This window comes from Helianthus annuus, chromosome 16 (assembly GCF_002127325.2).
Source record: "Helianthus annuus cultivar XRQ/B chromosome 16, HanXRQr2.0-SUNRISE, whole genome shotgun sequence".
NCBI classification, from domain to species: domain Eukaryota; kingdom Viridiplantae; phylum Streptophyta; class Magnoliopsida; order Asterales; family Asteraceae; genus Helianthus; species Helianthus annuus.
Genome location: NC_035448.2, coordinates 26,415,873 through 26,437,297, shown reverse-complemented (window position 1 = coordinate 26,437,297; position 21,425 = coordinate 26,415,873).

Below are 21,425 nucleotides of genomic sequence, written 5' to 3'. Positions count from 1 at the left end.
ATGAAAGGAACTACACAACGCATGATTTGGAACTGGGAGCGGTAATATTTGCGCTTAAGATATGGAGACATTACCTGTACGGTACCAAGTGCACCATTTACACCGATCACAGGAGTCTCGAGCATATCTTCAAGCAAAAGGAGTTAAATATGCGACAACGTCGATGGGTTGAACTTCTGAATGATTACGAATGCGCCATCAAGTACCATCCGGGCAAGGCCAATGTTGTGGCAGACGCCCTCAGCCGGAAAGACACTATACCAAAGCGCGTGCGAGCATTACAACTTACCATCCAGTCTAGTCTCCCTACCCAGATTCGAAATGCTCAGATTGAAGCTCTGAAACCGGAAAACATCAGGGCTGAGTCCCTGCGAGGATCAAGACAACAGCTAGAACAGAAAGAAGACGGCGCCTACTATGTGGCAGGGCGCATTTGGGTCCCACTTTACGGAGACCTACGAGAGCTTGTGATGGACGAAGCCCATAAGTCCCGTTATTCAGTACATCCTGGTGCAGATAAGATGTACCACGACTTAAGGACCACTTACTGGTGGCCTGGCATGAAAGCCCACATAGCAACCTATGTTGGCAAATGTTTGACCTGTGCAAGAGTCAAGATCGAGTATCAGAAACCAGCAGGCCTACTACAGCAACCCGAAATCCCGAAATGGAAATGGGAACAGATTTCCATGGATTTTGTTACAGGGCTACCTAGATCTCAACGCGGGAATGATACTATCTGGGTGATAGTAGATCGATTGACTAAGTCTGCACACTTTCTGGCCATTAAGGAAACAGACAAGTTTTCTACCTTGGCAGAAATCTATTTGAAGGAAGTAGTCTCCAGGCACGGGGTGCCAACTTCTATTATTTCCGACCGAGACGCTCGTTTTACTTCCGAGTTGTGGCAAGCTATGCACAAATGCTTTGGCTCACGTTTGGACATGAGCACCGCTTATCACCCGCAAACGGATGGGCAGTCTGAACGCACCATCCAAACCCTGGAAGACATGCTTAGAGCATGTGTGATCGATTTTGGCAAGAACTGGGAGAAGCATCTGCCGCTGGTAGAATTCTCCTACAATAACAGCTATCACACTAGTATTCAGGCGGCACCTTTTGAGGCATTGTACGGTCGTAAATGCCGATCACCTCTCTGCTGGGCGGAAGTTGGTGATAGTCAACTCACAGGCCCAGAACTGGTAGTAGATACAACGGAAAAGATTTCACAGATCAGGCAACGCATGGCGGCAGCTCGTGACCGTCAGAAAAGCTACGCTGACAAGCGTAAGAGACCATTAGAATTCCAGGTCGGGGACCGGGTTCTACTTAAAGTCTCACCCTGGAAGGGTGTGGTTCGTTTTGGTAAACGAGGCAAGCTGAATCCAAGATATGTTGGACCATTCGAAATTACCGAGAAAGTCGGTAAGGTTGCTTATAGATTGAACCTGCCTGCAGAGCTGAGTGCAGTGCACAACGTTTTTCACGTATCTAACCTAAAGAAGTGTTTGTCGGATGAAACACTTGTAATTCCTTTTAAGGAACTGGCAATTGATGAACAGCTACACTTTACTGAGGAACCGATTGAGATCACGGATCGAGAGATCAAAACCCTCAAACGTAGCCAGATACCCCTTGTGCGAGTTCGTTGGAACTCACGGCGCGGCCCAGAGTTTACCTGGGAGCGGGAGGACCAGATGAAGTCCAAGTATCCTCAGTTATTCCCAAACGAAAACCCCAGCACTGAAGCTACAACCGAATTTCGGGACGAAATTCCAAACTAACGGGGGGATGATGTGACACCCCGTTAAAACACGCTAGCTTGGCAGTGGCTGCTTCAACTTTCGGGACGAAAGTTCTTAAAACTTGGGGATAATGTGACACTCGAGGTTTTTCCGAACGATCACCTTGTAATATTTTGTGGGTATATAAATATTATTAAATGGAAACGTGACTTTTACTTGATATGTGTTGTGTATGTGTATTATATATAAATATAGGAGAGCCGAAACCACGACCCGAGACCATGACTCGCAACCACCCGGTTGCGAGTGGGCCACTCGGTCTCGAGTGGGCCTAGTGAGCCGAAACCGGTTGGGCCGAAACCCCCAAGCCCAACTCGTGACCCCTTGTATAAATCCCACCCTTTTTCCCCACTTGCTTCATTTTACACACCAACACTTCTTCTAATCTCTCTCACTAGAAACCCTCTACAAACACCACTTTCCTTCTCCTTGATCTCGGTTCAAGCAAGGATATCGGACAAGGACTCGGTCAAGACTATCACTCGTATACTCCATCTTCTCGGTTCCCTTCTCTTTGTTTTCGGCCCTCCTTTCATAACCGGTTAGTGTTATCTCCTTGGTGTATAAGATTTGTGAAATATTATGAACTAGAAATGCCTTGTATTCTTGCTTGAATGATATGTATATGAACTAGAAAAATGCTTGGTTAGTAGTATTTTACATGATTTTTAGGAGGATTTGTGAAGATTGGTCATATGTGAAAACCCTCATATAACATGTTTAAAGATGGCTAAAGTATAGTGATTTAGGAATGATTATGCCAACCAAAACTATGTTCAAGATTATAAAGTGTATGTTTTACTTGTTCTTGCATGATAATCTTGCTAGAAATATGTGATTTTTGGTTCATAAATATATGATTTTGTTAAGGAGAAAACCCTAGAAAACTATGAACATTTGATGAACTAGTTGAAGATGGTTTGAAGATTTAAAATGGCAAAGTTTGATCTATATGGTTTAATGGTCAAATGAGGAAAAGTGTTTGTAGAAACCTTATTGGTAGTTTCCGGATATGGGTCTGATTTCATATGTACAATTTGGACTGTCTTTTCTGCATCATCACGTGTATATGAAAGTGACAGATTACGACTCGCAACGACAGCATTCCGACTCGCAACGACGGCATTACGACTCGAAACCACACGGTTGCGACTCGCAACCAAAGCATGACAAGTCGAAACTACGAGATTTCGACTCGAGACTACGACGGTTGCGACTCGCAACCAACACGTGACAACTCGAGACCACGGTTGCGACTCGCAACCACCGCGTGACAAGCCGAGACCACCTGGTTGCGACTCGAGACCAGCTGGTTGCGAGTGGGCTGTTCATTTTAGTTATTGGGCCATTCTGTGTTGGACTATCTGTTAAATGGACTTTGTGATGCTGTGTTCTGTTTACCTGTATGTATGTTACGTGCCAGTATGTGTTTTACGTGAATGTTTGTACACCGAACCTGACCTATACCGGTAACCATGTTAGGACATGGTGACCAGCGTGATTGACAAGTAACCTAAACCTACCGAGCAACCCAAGGTGAGTTCACAACTTAAAAGCATGCGTCCCGGTGGTTTGGGACACGAGACTGAAACAATCCTATCCCCTGGTAAAAGGGGATACCATTTACATACCATCCCTAGTTATTGGGAACAAAACTTACTTTTACTTCCCGGGCATTGGGAAACCTTTTGGTTAATTACTGTTTATACGGATTGCAACTAACGGCACTAAACGAAACTCTATCACTCAAGTCCCTACTACAAATACCGATTAGTCGCCGGGTTAGGCGAACGGGTTATTAGTTGATAGCGCTATTTAGGTGTTTACCAGCCTCACACCGTGCCCTGGTTTGGGATCGGTCGTGAACTAATGTACTCAGAAATCCGTCAATGATGATAGAACATTGACATCGGGGCATCCTGCGGATACGCAACGGTTACCTAGTGTTCGGTATTGGAAAAACAGTTTAGTCGCTAACTTTTGGGGTAGCTCCCCAGGGCATGTATAAACGGATAAATTAACCGGTGAAACAAAGTTTTTGGTAATTAAAACTGGACAACTAGTGAACTCACTCAGCATTATTGTTGACCCCTTACTGCATGCTTTGCAGGTAACCAGTGACGAAGGAGCTTGCAGCTTGGGAACGTGTAGTGTCTGTTCACCCTGGTGTTGGGTGTTACCTTATTTTGAATCATGAACTTTGTTTTAAACTACCGTACTTATGCTTCCGCTACTTATGACTGTTTGAAACTTAACACTTTAAACTCTGAACTTAATACTCGCTAAGCTTATGAATAGTAAGTATTACTTTTGTTATCAACTTAAGTATTCGGTATAATTGGTGGCTGGATCCTGGTCAGTCACGCCCTCGAAGCGGGTGTCATCCGCAGGTGGATTTTGGGGGTGTGACATCTTTCATCTTCTCTAATTTTTCTTTGAAGAAACCTGCAAGTTTGTGTTTTTCTTTATGTCTACCAAAGTACATCCCGAAGATTCCTCTAAAGAAATGTCTGCCTCCCCCACCTTTGAAGTGGTTAAAGGAGATTTTTGACGGTCTCGTGAAGAACTTCAAGTTTCCCGATGGCTGGGGTGTCAGATACCTAGTAGAAGGGCAAACAGCGACCGATGCTCCGGCCGGTTATATAACCTTATTCTGGGATTACTTCGCCGATGGCAACATCCAATTACCCACTACGAGATTCGTGCTTGAAATTCTTGATTATTACAAGTTCCACATTTCTCAGCTACACCCCATAGGAATTGTTCGGAATCGACATTTTGAATTCCTCTACCGATCGATGCGTATTGAACCGATGGTCAATCATTTACGGGTGATTTACCAACTCCATTGTTCACAAGGTTTTTATTCCTTTGCCCAAAGTTCATCGGCCAAGAAGATCCTGCTGACCCCTCCCAAATCTTTTCATGAATGGAAACCCAAGTTTTTCTTTGTTAAAGCTGGAGTGATTCCAATGAAGATGACCTTTATGGGTGAAGAAGATATTGTGGTGGAGAATATGAAGACTCCCGAGTCAGAGATTTGGTACCAGGACCTTAAAGATATTCCTCTATTGAGCTCCCTGAGAGGGCCCTGGTTGCTGCTGGCATGAGTCTTCACTGGAAGATGGATCGTGAGGACAAGGCGGTGTATATGGAGGATGATAGAAGTAAGACTTGGGATCCTCTTACCCTTTTGTTTTTCTTCTTTGTAAATAATGTGAACTTGTCACTGTTTTTGCCTTTGTAGTTGTTTCTTTAAATAGGCGAGTTGATTAATCTGAGCATAGGCCCTGAGAAGAAGAAACCTGTACCGGTTGTTACTGCTGCGCCGAAGGCACAAGTTTCAAAGGGAGAGAGGAAAGGTACGTGTCGTTTCTCTGAATCCTGGTGTGATTATATAGTGGTGTCTGACACATTGGAAGGTCTTGCGCCTGTAGCTTTAAGAAAACCAAAGGCGAAGCCTCGGGATACTACGGATATTCCGGTGTCGAACCCTGATGATCCCATTGACTTGGAGTCGAGCCAAGAGCCTTTGTTAAGGACGAAGGCGGTGAAAAGGAAAACTGAGGGTGAAGCTGCGGCGCATCCTGCGAAAAAGATTATCAGGAAGAAGATCAGCAAGAAGGGAAACCTAGACGCTCTTGCTGTAAAGCTTTCTCCGGGTGAGTATCTTCTTGACTTCTATTTCCTCATACTTGCTAAGTTAACTTGAACTTTTATTTCGCAGAGAAACCTATTATTTCTGTCCGCACAGAATCATCATCTGTTTTCAATGATGATCTTCCGCCATCTCCACCTCGCGCGACTATTAAAGATCAGTTGGAAGGTACCAAGGTGATAGAAGCGGAGGCAGAGAAGGCTGTTGAAGTAGAGAAACCCATTGAAGTTGTGGCAGATATGGTTATGGAAGCGGAGACTGCTGATGTGGATGCTGCTAAGCCCAAGTGGAAGTCGAGCCAGAGAAAGAGAAATCCATTCAGGAAGACCCAGTAATAACTATTCCTTTCTTCGCTACTACTTCTGCGCCTGTGAATGTTGAAAAGAGCCCAGCTGGTGATCAGGGATTTTTTTCTCATGATGAGGAAGACTCTCCCATCCACCCAGAGGAAACCCTAGGGGATTACTATTATAGATCTTATTCTGAGAAGAGAGCTTCCGACATTCATGCGCCTGTATGGAAGCTCAAGCAAGGCGATACCTTCTCTGACTGGCAGATTTGCCGTGATTGGTTACAAGGTGTTTTTCCCCCTGCTGAGGTTAAATTTCAAGAAGAGCGCTCTCATGATCAAACTTATCATGCTTATCTTGAAGAAACTCCCAGCTCCACTTCCACCACCCACCGTATAGTGCGAAAGTGGCGTAGTAAGCACAAAGAGTGGGCTGCGTTTGAAGTGTCTAAGAACAAAGCCAGCGAAGAGAAGGCAAAGGTTGCCCTGCTGAGGGCTAAGTTGGAGGCTAATCAAGCCAAGTTTGAGAGCGAGTAGAAGACTGAGGAGTGGTCTGCTGCGGGATGGAAAAGGAAAGCTGAGTCTGATGTTGCTCTTCTGTCAAAGAGCTTAAACATTGGAGAGAAATTTGTGAAAAAGATAACAATGAGTAGATGGGTCTCAGAAACAATATTAACAATCACAAGGCGGATATTGAAAAGTTGAAGAAAGAGAAGACCGAGGCTGAAGCAGCCCGTGATGAGGCGCGTTCACACCGAGAGAGGAGCGAGCAGAGAGAGGTACAGACCTGCTGTTGGTGCATACATCTGTCGACTTAGTCTTGTATCGAGTCTTAGTCTAGATAGGATAGATCAGGGCACGTAGATCGAGAAAATATGATGTTTAAAGTTGTATTTAGGCTGATTTCGCTTGAGGAGCTAATTCTGCTTAAAATGACCTTGGTCAGTTTCAAGCGGAATCACCAATCTTGTGATTCCGCTCCAACTGTTTCTGGTGAGTCTCAAGTGGAATCATGTGGGTATAAATAGGAGTCCAAGCGAAATCATTGTAACAGTTCTCGAATTCCATACCGAGGTGCTGCCGGTGTGAAGACTGATTGTAATCGCTGTTATATTAGTGTTTATAGTGAAGAACTAGCTATTTCTACCTTTGTTTCTTAGTTTCCGCCTCTGAAACAAAGTAAAACTCCTCTGAACGACTCATTCAGGTCAACTACACGATCCTACAACTGGTATCAGAGCACAGGAGGGGGAGTTCTGCAGATTACAGCTGGATTTTATTGCATTTTTTATCTTCTACACCTTCTTTCTTCAAAAGAACAAGTTTTAACGGTCAAAAACGGATCATTTTCTCACATATTGTGTAAAAGGTCATACTAACAAACCCTTAAAAGTTTGAGACTTAAATTCGCAGTAAAAATAACCAAAATGAACTCGAGAAGTGATTCCGCTCGAAAGAACCTTTTCTGATTTCGCTCGAGATCTTGATTCCGCTCGACTTATTTCGCTCGAAATTGACTGATTCCGTTTCAAAGCTACTATTTCGCCTGAATCATTTCAAGCGAAATCAGACATTATCAGATTCCGCTTGAGAAGTTTATGGTGATTCCGCTCCAAAAAGGGTGTTGGTAATTCCGCTCCAAAACTACATATTCCGCTTGAAAAGGTTGATTGATATTTCGCTCGAAATTGTACTTTGCTATTCTGCTTGAACCTGAAATTGGTTATTCCGCTCGAAAAGACTGTATTGGGTTATTTCGTTAGAACAAGAATCATGGATAACGATTTTTACAACGCGTTTGCTACTCCATCTACTCCGGCTGTCATTGCTCAAAACATGAATTTGGAAAACGAAACCGGAACTACTCAAAAACCCCCGAAATTAATCAGCATTGAGGAGTATTACGGTTGGAAAGATAGGTTCGAAAATTGGGTACAGGCTAATCATTTGAGATCATGGGAAAGTATTCTGAAAAAGTATGTACTGCCGCTTACTGATTTGTAAGTTGAGAAAACAATTTCTGAATTATCTGACAGAGAATGTGATATGTACAAAGCTGAAAAGATGATGATCAGTTTACTTCAGCAAGCTATCAAAGAAGACATTTTCATATTACTTCAACATGACAAGACATCAAAGTCAATTTGTGATGCTCTTCGAGTCAAGTTTGAGGGTAGTGAGAGTATGATTAAAAGCAAGAAGGCATTGCTTAAGAAAGAATTTGATCTATTCAGCAGTCTACCCGGGGAAGATACAAAGAAGCTTATTGAGAGATACTGCCACTTAATTCGATCCATGTCGATGTTGAGTATTTCCAAAGATCGTGAAGAGGGGGTAGACAAGTTAGCTGATGCATTACCTCAGAAAGAGTGGGGTACATATTTGATGATCTTGAAGAACACTGGGTGTATGATGGGTTGACTATTTCTCAGTTTATCGAAAAGATTGAGGGTTAGGATCTGGAACAGCAAAAGATTGCTAGGATGAACAGTCCAAGTGGTCAACAGGATGTAAAGATGTATTACAAAGGCAGTGTTCCAGAAGTTGAAAGAAGTCCGAAAATTCAAACGGCCTTTAGTGCTGGAGATTCATCTGAAAAGGTTGATGAGAGTTCAAACAAGAGCAGTGGTTTTTCTACATATCCAAGTGTTAATCCCAAGAGTTCATCTGAAGGTTTTTATTCTCAAAGAACAAAAACAGGAAATGGTTATGTGATACAGTGCAACATAGCATTGAATCCTCCAGATGGTCAAAGTTTTTCTAAAGAAGTTGCGAAAGATCATATGGCTTTACTTAGTTCTATGTTACTCTCCTATGAAGGTTTGGTTGCAGGGAGGATCGGGAATCCTATGCTAACAAAGGAGGATTACGATCAGATAGACGCTGAATAGATGGATCTTATGGACATCAAGTGGTGTCTAGCTAGTGTCCTTAGACGAGCAGAAAAATTCAAACTGATTACTGGGAGAAATGACTTTCTTGATGCACATGTTTCTACTTTAGGTTTTGATAAATCTAAAGTTACTTGTTTTCGATGCAGGGAGAAAGGTTATTTCAAGAGGGAATGCAAGAACAGAGAAGCCAGTGATGTGAAGAATCCGTTCGGAAAAGATGACTACTACCGGAAAGCCATTTATCAACAAGTCGGTCAATAGCAACAGCAAGAACCACAAGTGGCTCATGGTAGAAAAGTGATTGAGGATTCAAAGAGAGCATGTCCGAGAAATCAAGAAAACTTTAACTGGAACTTTCAAAATGACGAAAGGCTACCAGAAGGTTTTAGCTGGGATATGTTTACAGATGAGAAAGGAGATTTCAAAGCATTCATTGCTAAGATTGTGAAAGAACCTGATATGTTCACCGAATGGATAAAGTCTATTGGTGAAAATGTGAAGAATGAAGATGAAAAATCTGTTTCATCTGATGAGAGCTCACAAGGTTCAGACGAAAGTTCAGAAAGAGAAGCTGTTTTTGATCAAACGCCATCTGATTCTGGTTCTTCGGATGATAGTTCTGACAAACCAGTAGAGTTTGATCAATCTACAACTGATGACAGCAGTGATGATGAGGAAGAGAAACATATTAATATTGCAAAATCTCATCTTTCTCCTGAAAGTTTTCACTTTTATTTTGCAGATCGCTAGGAGAAGCTGAAGGAGAAAAGAGCAGTAAAAGAGCAAAAGCATGAGAAGTCTGAAAGTGTTGCTGACAAAGATAAGATTATTCAGAATGAAGAAGTTAAAAGTGTTGTTGAGGAGATTGTTGAAACAAAACAGAAAAGTGAAAGTATGGATCAAGAAGTAGATTCTGATTTTAATGATAAAGTTCAATTTGCTGAAGAAGTGTTTCAAACAATCAAAAGAGTTGTGACAACTCGAGTTTCCGAGATTCCACTTTCGCATTTATTGCACGTTCACTGTTTGTTTAGTTGTTTACTTGCACAATTGGTTGCGTTGTAACTGTATACGTTTTGGTTTGATAAAGTATATTGTGATTGTGCATGGTTGTGTGTTATTTACGAAAGATGTGACAAATACATGAACTTGGTGATGAAACTGTAAATTATATTGTGATGGGTGTGTTTTATGTAAAAGATGATACTTAGGGGTGAGTAGAGTAGATTGTGAAACCTTAACAACTCTTAACCCTAATCCCCTTCACTAATCATCACACAAAAATCAATCTACGTACTTTCACATTCTCCTCTCCTCTCTTGCAATCATCTTCTTTCTCATTGGCACAAGTCTCCTGCATCAATCTTGATCTTTCAATCCATTTAGAATCAATCCAAGGTAATTGTTCAATGATTTCTTGTTGTTAATCTTTGATTATGTGATTCATGCAAAACCCTAGTTCTACATGTAATGGTTCTGTGTTTATTGATTCTGATTATTATGAAATGAATATGATTAGGTGTGTAATCACTAGCATGACACTAATATGTCTGATATGATGAAAATGCTCATTGTTGATTAGATTACTGCAATGCATATGAATGAATTAGGGTGTCCTGATCGTAAAAACAAAAACGTAACTGTTGCATTGTAGTTGAATGTTCATATGATTGATGGTTTGCCCGATGTTTGATTTTACATGTAGTCCGAATTTTATTAAAGAATGTTATAGTGGTCCGAACTTTGTGATATGTAAGGGTCCGAATATTGATGTGTTTATTCCGAATTTTTGACAAGGGAAGCCTTGTCCGAATTTTATTAAGGAAAGCATATAGGTCCGACTTTTGTTTGATGAATATGTCCGACTTTTGTTTGATGAATATGTCCGACTTTTGTTTGATGAATATGTCCGACTTTTGTTTGATGAATATGTCCGACTTTTGTTTGATGAATATGTCCGAATTTTTATACTTATGATATTGTCCGAATTTTTATAGTAAAGGAATAGGGTCCGGCTTTTGATCTAGTGTGAGGTCCGACTTTGTTTGTTAAGGGATGCTTTATCCGAGTTTTAATGTTTCCCACATGATGTCCGAGTTTTTAATGCTGACCACATGTCCGAACTTTTGTTAATGTGATCAAGGGGTCCGACTTTTATGTGTTATACCTTGGTCCGACTTTTATGTGTTATACCTTGTCTGACTTTTATGAGATATACCTTGTCCGAATTTTTGTTTACAAGGAATGCAAGGTCCGAACTTTATGGCTTGTTAGCTTTGTTAGCTGATTTACATGATTAATTGATTTACATGGTTAATTATTACTTCCTGTTAAGCAAGATAGTCATATTAAGCTTGTTAACCTTGTTAAGTATGTGGATCTGGTTTAGCCTGATAACCCTTAAGTGTGTTATCGAGTAACTATGTTAGAATTGACCAAGACCTCTGTCATATGATGCATGATTGGATGAACGTGAAATAACTATTACGTACTACATGACGATGATTTCTTAAACACATTTCGTGACTTTTATTGCATGCGAATCCATGCGAGCATAACTGATTGTGTATACATGCATAACTATAGGACTTGACTGATTTCTTGTGAGCACATAGTTTAGCATACCGAGCAAACCAAGGTGAGTTCACACTCTTTACCAAGGCATGGGATTCCCGGGGATTGGGAATGGGTTGAATGATGGAATTGAACGATTTCTCGTACTTACACGGTTACTAGACTATCTACCATGGTCCTCGGGTTAAGCAGGACACTTACGTAAAACCTACGTAAACAAGTACACACCACTGTCTTCCGGAGTCAGGAAGGACACTTACGTAAAACCTACGTAAACTCTCACATGCTACTGTCTTCCGGAGTCAGGAAGGACACTTACGTAAAACCTACGTAAACCCCCGCGTACCCCTGTCCTCGGTTGTGAAGGATACTTACGTAAAACCTACGTAAAGCTTGTACGTACTACTGTTCTCGGGTTATGAAGAACACTTATGGTTACGAATAGTCTAGTGTATATACGATTATGGGAAGCCCCCACTAATAGAACATACTATCGGCCCAGTAGAGCCACGCGTTACGAAAGGAACTTACTATAACAAACTTACTTACTGTGAACTCGCTCAACTAGTTGTTGACTCTCTGTTACATGCCTTGCAGGTCGTTAGGTTTACATGGAGCTTGCATGGGGAGGCGCGGTCGTTGTGGACAAGGATCGTGAATGCTTTGATTAAACATTATGACATTACATACTTATTTATGATTGGGCTTTTACTCATTTGCTTCCGCTAAACTTTGTTATTACACTTATGTTTTGGAACACCTTTCAAATGGATTGGTTTAGTTAAATGACAATTACTTTTACTATTTACGTTGTTCTATATGATTGGTGGCTTGATCCTGGTCAGTCACCCTCCCAAGCGGTGATACTTCGCAGGTGGATTTTGGGGGTGTGACAAGAGTAGTTGACGAAAATGAAAAAAGTTGAGAAGGTCGTCGAAGTTGAAAAGATTGTGGAAGTCATCAAGCCTTGCTTGAAGTGTTTAGAACCATACAAGGAATGTGCATCAAAAGATGAGAAACTGGCAGAGTATGAGAAGATGAAGGAACAATTACTGTTCAACCTCAATTATGTGAAAGAATCGTATGATGTTTTGAACAGAACAGTAACTGGTCTTCAAAAAACAAAATTTGAAAGAGAAAACGCCTTGACGATGATGAATGCTACAATGATGTCGAAGCAAAAAGCTATTAACTTCTACATCGAAGAAGTGCGAAATGGAAGCAAGAGTTGGAAACCGAGAAAATTGAGAATGAGAGAATCAGACGCTTATCGCAGAGTTATTCTAGTTCTAATTATCTTATTGATCGAATTTATCCGACTGTTGCAGGTTTCGAAGCATTAAAAGATGACAAGCCAAAGAAGAAGGATATTGGTAAGAAACCGACTGTTAGTTATAACAAGTGTCCACCTCCGATCTGAGAAGGTTATTCTCCCAGAAAACCAAATGAGGAGCAAGTTCAAAAAGCAGTCAATATAAAGCTAAAAACCGATACAACTGATGAACTACCAGAAAACATTGACGTCACTTTCACATCGTCTGACACTGATCATGAGTCTGAGTTAATCAAAAAGGTGGTCGATCAGGTGTTGGATACTGATGAGGAGTCTGAGTCAAAGTATGAGTCTGGAGGGTCAAGTTCGTCAGTCAACAGTTCAAAACCGATGGTTAAAGAGGCTTATAGTAAAGAGTTTTTGTTATCAAAATCAAATTTGGATGATGAAACATTTGAAGTAGCATATACTTTAAATGATTCTGATAAATTATACTCTGACAAAGAATTTCCAATAAGAAGTGTTAGATTTGAAATGATCAAAAAGGTTTTCAAAATGACAGAAATTAATATTTCTGAAATAAAAGATTTAAATCTAACCGAAAATCCTAAAAAATACACTTCAAGAGTTCAACAGCGATTAAACAAGAAAAAAATGTTACAATTCTGGTTCTGGTATTCAAAAGAAACCAAACCATAATGGTAGATACAAAAAGAAAGGTTTAGGTTTTATTCCACCAGAAAATTATAAAAATGAGAAAAATTCTAAAACAAAAACAGAATTTGTTTCAGGTGGAAGTGCTGAGGATGAACAGAAGAAACCGTTCTGGAAACAATCAAAACAGGAGTTTCTTGCTGAAATGAAGAGAAAAGGAACTGGAGTGTTTCATCCAAAGGAGACTCGAACCTGTTTTAAATGCAATGAAGCTGGTCACATTGCACCGAATTGTTCGAAAGTTACAAAGACAAAACAGGGAGTTTCTGGGAAACTGAAAGAAAAAGTTGTTGATATTGAACCATCAACTGAAAACTTCAAAATTTTTGAAAATTCAACTCATGAAGTTGGTGAAAGTTCAAAGAAAAATTCTTATAAAAAGAAAGCCAAAGACAACCAAGTGTGGATTGTTAAGAAAGTTGATGAGAAAGTCAGCGATGAATCTGATTCCACAAAATCAGGGGAGCCACAAGTGAAGGCACAAATTGAAGTAGTTGAGGAAAAGTTAGTACCTACAGAAGATGATGTTGAAATTCCATCTTTGAAGTTTCAAAAAATTAAGCAAAAAGTTGGTAAAGTTGAAATCTCAAAACAATTCTTTTTTGATCAGAAGGAATTTGATGTTGAGAAAGCATTCAATGGGAATGTTAAGAAAATTTTTGGGAAAATGATCGATGGGAAGGTCAAAGGGGTTAAAGATTTTTATGCAACTAAAAAGGCAACTTATAACCCTACTGAACAAGAGTTGAAAACACCCAAGGTTGGTAAGACCTGGGTGGAAATTCTCTTTCCCTAAGAATCTGGACTATGCCGGAGATCCCAAGTTTGTAATCGTGGATCAGTAATCGGCATCTTTCTTGTGAAAATGGTTTTTGTTTGAAAGATTTTAAATGTGTTTAAATTTTACAGGTTGAAGGACTACGCCGGAGCTTCCAGGTTGGTAAGTGCATAGTAGGAATCGGCATCTTGATTGGTAAAATGGTTTGTGTAGATGAGATATTCCTACAATTGGTATAGATAAGTTTTACAAGTGGTACAGAGGTTTGATGATGCATACTTGCAAGTGGTAAATCAGGGACATTAAATTGTACTTGATTTTCTACAAGTGGTTAGATTTGAACAAGATGATGAACAAATCCCTACAAGTGGTAAAAACAAACTTATTTTCCGGAAAAATCATTTTGATTAAAACAAACTTAAGTGTTTTGAAATCTTAATGAGAAAATGGTTTGGCGAAAGAGGGAGTTCTGATTGTTTATGCCGAATGGATGGCGATTTGAGGTGATTTGATATCAGTTGTCAAGTTTCTGTATAGTTTTGTTTTCAAATTTCTTAATGTGTTTGCATTTTAGGGGGAGTAGAAAATTTTAGAAAATCCAAAAACATTAGAAAATTTGAAAAAGCCAAAAACATGATAAAATCTAAAAATGAGTTTTGTTGTATAAAAGAGGAAATGATAGTACATCAGTGGACTGTCACAACATGCTAAAGAAATGGAAAGTAAAAATGTGATAAACAATCTCACTGCGGATATGCCTGTAGGTTTTTACACATTTAGTAGATTGTGACGAGATATAAATCTAAAATTCAAACTTGCTTAGTTCGTGGGGAACAATTTCTTGGATATATGGGTAACCCCCGAAATCTTGTTTGAAAGGTCCCTCTTTCTGAGATACTAGGTCTTTATACTCAGTGATATCTGGGGTATTATCCTAGGACTTCTGCTGAATGAAAATTCTGACCTAGTCCTCGTATAATACATTCTGCAAATGCTTGTAATACAGCATCGCCCTCAGCAAATTGATGAAACAATAAAATTGATAGTCTTTTGTTGTTGTAACAAAAGATCCTCTAAAGGGGACACACCAAAAGTCGAGCCGTCATCTCTCTGCTGAACGGAAGTTCTGACCTGAGCTCTCACGGTTTCGCATCTAACCCCTTACAGATATCATATGTGGTATACTCACCATTAAGACTGAATATTGGGATCTGGATACGGGAGTATATTCGAGTAGTGGGACACGCGAATAAGTTTAAGTTCATAAGACATTAATTTCGTATCTCGGATCAGTCAAACTTTGTGGGAAAATTTAAGTAGACCAATATACTCACAATCTAGGTGAATTGTTTAGAACTTAAAATGAAATGAAGCTTAACAATGTTGATGATGTGTCTCATAAACTGATATGATCCTCTTACACAAACTCACAAAAATATTGTTGTAAATATTTCATTTCTGCATTTATCTGTGTTTAAAAGTGGTGTCAGTGTTTCTTATTAAAAATTTCAAAAAGATTTTCAGTGTGTTTTAGCATAAACTTTTGAAAAATTCAAAAAGATTTTTGACAACTGGTGTTGGAAAGCTAATTTTCAAAGTTCCAAGTGCTAAACATGATGACATTTTTATGAGGGGGAGTCTTTGATTAAAAACAAAATGTGTTGATCTAATCTACAAGTGGTTCATCAAGATTATAGAGTTAATGTTGAGGGAGAGTCTGAGTGAGTGAATACACCTGAATTTGAAATAGTTTAAATGTTTGTATTTAGTTTGAGGTAGAGATTGTGCAGGTGTAAGTCTGAGTCAGGTGTCGATCCTAAGCAGGTCGAGAGCCAGGTTACGATCTTGGGAAATGAGCCAGATTACGATCATGAAGCTGATGATGTTGATGAACTTAAGGAATGCCAGCACATCGTTAGGGGGAGTCTGAAGTCATTCAAGAAAAGATAGAGAAAGAGTGAAGCCCAAAGACTGATAGAGACTGAATTTGCAAAGACTCGACACGTACGACTCGTCAACATCTGAGGGGGAGTCTGTTGGTGCATACATCTGTCGACTTAGTCTTATATCGAGTCTTAGTCTAGATAGGATAGATCAGGGCACGTAGATCGAGAAAATATGATGTTTAAAGTTGTATTTAGGCTGATTTCTCTTGAGGAACTAATTCCGCTTGAAATGACCTTGGTCAGTTTCAAGCGGAATCACCAATCTTGTGATTTCGCTCCAACTGTTTTTGGTGAGTTTCAAGCGGAATCATGTGGGTATAAATAGGAGTCCAAGCGAAATCATTGTAACAGTTCTCCAATTCCATACTTAGGTGCTGCCGGTGTGAAGACTGATTGTAATCGCTGTTATTTCATTCAAATCAGTGTTTATAGTGAAGAACTAGCTGTTTCTACCTTTGTTTCTTAGTTTCTGCCTCTGAAACAAAGTAAAACTCCTCGGAACGACTCATTCGGGACAACTACACGATCCTACACCTGCGCTACTCTTGCTCTTAAAAATAAGGAGATAGACAAACTCACCTTTTTATTATCTGATCAGGAACAAATGAAGGCGGAGCTTGAGTCTGCCAAAAAAGATTTGCAGCTTGAGAGGGTTGAGAAAGCTGAGACTTCCCACCGTCTGGCCGAAACTGAAGGGAAGTTAGAAGATTCTGAAACTGCTCGAGTGACGGCGGAGAGTCTGGTTGAACCTTGAAGGACGATATGCTCTGGATGAAGCATCATGGGATTCTAAATGTAAGTACGTTAACTCCTTGTAATATTTTGTTGTGTTTGTACATCTTTTGATTTGTTGCATTGCGCAAGTTGCAAATTCTGTCCTCAATTCCATTGATTTGGAGCAAACTGTTGCCAATCTAATGGTTACCGTGCATAATGGCGGATACACCCAGGGGTATACAGAATGTACGCAGCATGTTAATGATGCGTTGAAGGTTGATTGGGACAACAGCAGATCCCCTACTCATGGAGTTGATACTGGAGCCGCCCATGCTACTGCTAAGGTTGAGTACAACAACTTGCGCCTTCCAGTGATGGATCTGGTGGTTGCTGCACATGAATCTGATGATTTTGTAGCGCAGCTGAAAGAGGTGTGTGCGTCTTCGCGATAAAACCCTAGGTTCCACCTCCCAAATCAAATTCGCATTTGATTCTTATCCCCTGAAACTGACTCCCTTTAATCTCATCGATATCCATTAACTCAACGAACTCTCCAACCCTAATTTAAGAAAATCTCTATCTCACAGATCTCTGATTTTGTTCGAACAATTTCTATGTGATTCGTCGAGATCTGATGTTGAAAATGAAATTTGTTAAATGCCATGGATTGAAGAGGATGGAATATAAAATAACAACCGAACTCAACTGTTACATAATTGTTGATTAGTAATAGTTTAAGGGTAGAAAATGTAATAATCAATAGTAGAGGGACTATAATTGTAATATTGTATACGGTAGTTATAATGATAACAACCTTAAGCTAACAGCTAAGCTTGTTTGGGTGTTTTCCTTCTCTTCTCTATGTTTCTCTCAATTCAAGCTATCAGTTGGTATCAGAGCTAACCGATTCTCATCAGAGCTCAAAGATTCCGGTGTCAACCATTGTTTCTGATCATCTTCTCCGATCACTGTTCAATTCATTTCCGTTCTGTTGTTATTCCAATTCGTTCCATTCTTCAAATTCTATGGTCTGATCAATTTGTGATCATCCCATTCCATAATAATCCATCAATTTTTTCCACTCTCTGGATTGATCAATTTGTGATCATTTCTATTCCATTACAATCAATCGATTGTTTGATTTGTGTTCAGTCTATTCATTTCTGTTCAATTCTTACAATGACAACAAGGAACTAAGAAGTCAATTGTATTGTCAGAGATGTTAGCCGGTTATATGAATTTCCAACACAACCTCAAGAAGGGTAAATGAGTCTGAAAACGGCGTTCTATCAATTACAAGCAGCTTTTTCGAGAATAGAACAACAAGGAACAATGATACCAAGAGTTGATAACAAAAGAATATGCAATAATCGGCTAACCAAAGTGGAGTTTCCAAAGTTTAATGGTGATGATGTGGAAGGTTGGTTGTACAAGTGTGAACAATTCTTTTCAATTGATGTAACACCATAAAGGTATAAGATTAGATATGTAGCAGTCCATCTTGAAGGAAGAGCTTTACAATGGAATTAAGGGTTCATGAAATCAAGTGGAAAACAAATGTCTAATGTAACTTGGGATGAGTATACAAGATCAGCTGCTTCAAGATTTGCTGCAACCTTGATTGAGGATGCTATGGGGGCACTAAAGGCTTTGACATAAACCTGGGAGTTAGATGATTACTGTGGTGACTTTGATTTGATCTTAAACAAGGTAACTTTTCCTGATGAATACACAATCAGTTTATTCATTCAGGGTTTGAAACCAGAGATTAAATATCATGTTAAAATGTTTAAGCCAAAAACTTTAAGAGAAACCTATTCTTTGGCTAGATTACAAGAACAGACAAACAAGACATTAGGTTGGGGAAGTTTAGCTAGCAATAGTTCTTCTAGATACAAGCAGTACACCGGGAAAACTAACAATTTGACTAGTATTGCAAAACAGCCAGTGTTAGTAACACCTGTGAATTCAGGGCCAACTAATGCTATAGTTCCAAAAAAAAAGTAACCAACAAGTATATGGATGATAAGAGGGCAAAAGGGGAATGTTTTATTGTAATGAAAAATATGTTCCAGGCCATAGCAGGGTTTGTAAGGGCAAGAAGCAATTGTTTTTAGTGGAGGTAGAAGAGTATCCTGAGGATGAGGAATTGGAAGAATTAGAAGAAACTACAGCTGTTCATGGTGATCCACAGACTTCGTTAGACTTCGTTGAATGCTATCATGGGTATTCCCTCTTATTCCACTATGCAAGTGATAGGGACTATTGGTACTAAGTACCTATACATTTTGTTAAACAGTGACTCCACTCATAATTTCATGAGCAAGACATTGATTCAGAAATTAAAATGTCCAGTCAAGCAAATACAAAATGTACAAGTATCAGTTGCAGATGGGAAGAAGGTGGAGTGTGTGAATGTTTGCAAAGACTTTCAATGGGTTATGCAAGGTAATTGGTTTGCTGCTGACATGTTAGTTATTGAACTTAATAATTATGACATAGTTTTGGGCATTCAATGGTTAGAAACCTTAAATGACATTATCTGGAACTTCAATAACTTGACTATGAAGTTTAATGTGGCTAGTCAATATTTTGAATTAAAAGGAACTAAGAAACAAGGAGTGAGTCTATGTTCAATGGAAAAAATAACAACTATGATCAAGTCACAAGGCAATGTGGTTCAGGCTCAGCTATTCACTATGCAAGATTCATCAGCTAATCAGTACATGTACCAACCAGTTATTATTGGTGTTCAAGTTCATGAGGGGTTAAGCAAATTATTACAAGAATATGAAGATGTGTTTGAGGCGCCTAAAGGTTTACCTCCTTCGAGGCCTTTTGATCATAAAATTGTGTTGAAAGATGACAAAGTGAATCTAAATCTTAAACCCTATAGATATCCTCGTGCTCAGAAGGATAATATTGAGCAGATGACTCAAGAATTGCTTGATTAAGGAGTCATAAGGTACAACAGCAGTTCATTTGCTGCACCAGTGGTGCTTGTCAAAAAGAAAGATAGATGTTGACGAATGTGTGTGGATTATAGAAGACTAAATGAGGCAACAGTCAAGGATGTGTTTCCTATTACTTTGATTGAAGAACTGCTGGATGAGTTGTAGGGTACTAGCATCTTTTCCAAATTGGACCTAAGATCAGGATATCATCAGGCCAGAATGTATGAACCTAACATCTATAAGACAACATTTAAAATGCATCAAGGGCATTTTGAATTCCTAGTCCTACCGTTTGGTCTTACTAATGCATCAGCTACTTTCCAGTCCTTAATGAATGCCACATTTAAAGATGTCCTAAAGAAGTGTGCACTAGTGTTTTTTTTATGATATTCTAGCATATAGTGGCACTTGGCAGCAAAAACTTGTTAGACCTACAATCTGTGTTACAGTTAATGAGGATTAACTCTCTCAAAGCCAAGAGATCTAAATGTTCCTTTGCAGGGGAGAAGGTTGAATATTTAGGCCATGCTATCACTAAAGAAGGTGTTTCTACTAACCCTGCTAAGCTAAAAGCAATACAAGAATGGCATGTACCAACAAATGTTAAATAGTTGAGGGGATTTTTGGGTCTAGCAGGATATTACAGAAGATTCATTAAGAGTTTTGGAACTCTGGCCAAACCTCTTACAGAGTTACTTAAGAAGGAGGGTATTAAATGGAATGATGATGCCCAAGCTGCCTTTTCACAACTTAAAGAAGCTTTAAGTACTCCTCCTGTCCTGAGACTACCAGATTTTACAAAGAAATTCATTGTGGAGATTGATGCTTCTGCCAAAGGCATGGGGGCAGTCTTAATGCAACAGGGACATCGCTTAGCATACGTCAACAAAGCACTCTCTCCTAAACAACAAAGTCTCTATGTTTATGAGAAAGAGCAGCTAGCCATTAACATGGCATTAAAACAGTGGCACAACTATTTGATTACCAAACCCTTTATCTTCAAGACTGATCATCAAAGTTTAAAACCCTTATTGGAGCAAAATATTGTAACACCATTGCAACAAAAATGGCTATCCAAATTACTTGGGTATGATTATGAAATATGTTATAAACAAGGAACTGATAATGTGGCAGCAAATTCATTATCAAGAGTTCAAGGGATGGCCTTATTTCAACTCAATCTTAGTTCTATTGATGCTGCTCTTTGGAAGAAAATTCAAGACTCTTGGCAACACAATCAGGAGACCAAATTTCACATTACCAAATTGGAACAGGGTGAAGTGGTTGCTAATAGAACGTGTGATGGCCAAGTATTAAAAAGGAAAGGTAAAGTGCTGATTCCTAATGATCAGTCTCTTAAAATAACATCATGACCTTTTTTCTTGCATCTCCTATTGGTGGACATTCTGGTATGAACCCTACTCTTACAAAGATCAAAGACTATTTTTATTGGAATGGATGTTCTAAAGATGTGTGTAGATTTGTTAAGGAATGCACCATTTGCCAGAGAGCTAAATATGAAACTACTGCCTATCCTAGATTGTTGCAGCCCCTTCCCGTACCTAATTCCATTTTTAGTGACATTTCTATGGATTTCATATCGGGTTTTCCTAAGGTTCAAGGTAAGGATACCATTTTGGTATTGGTGGACAGGCTCACTAAATATGGCCATCTCCTGCTTTTAAGTCACCCTTATTCAACTTCTACTGTTGCAAATGATGTCATGGATAATGTTTTTAAGATACATGGTTGTCCTACAAACATGGTGTCCGATAGAGACCCTGTTTTCTTAAGTGCTTTTTGGAAGGAGTTTATGAAGCTAC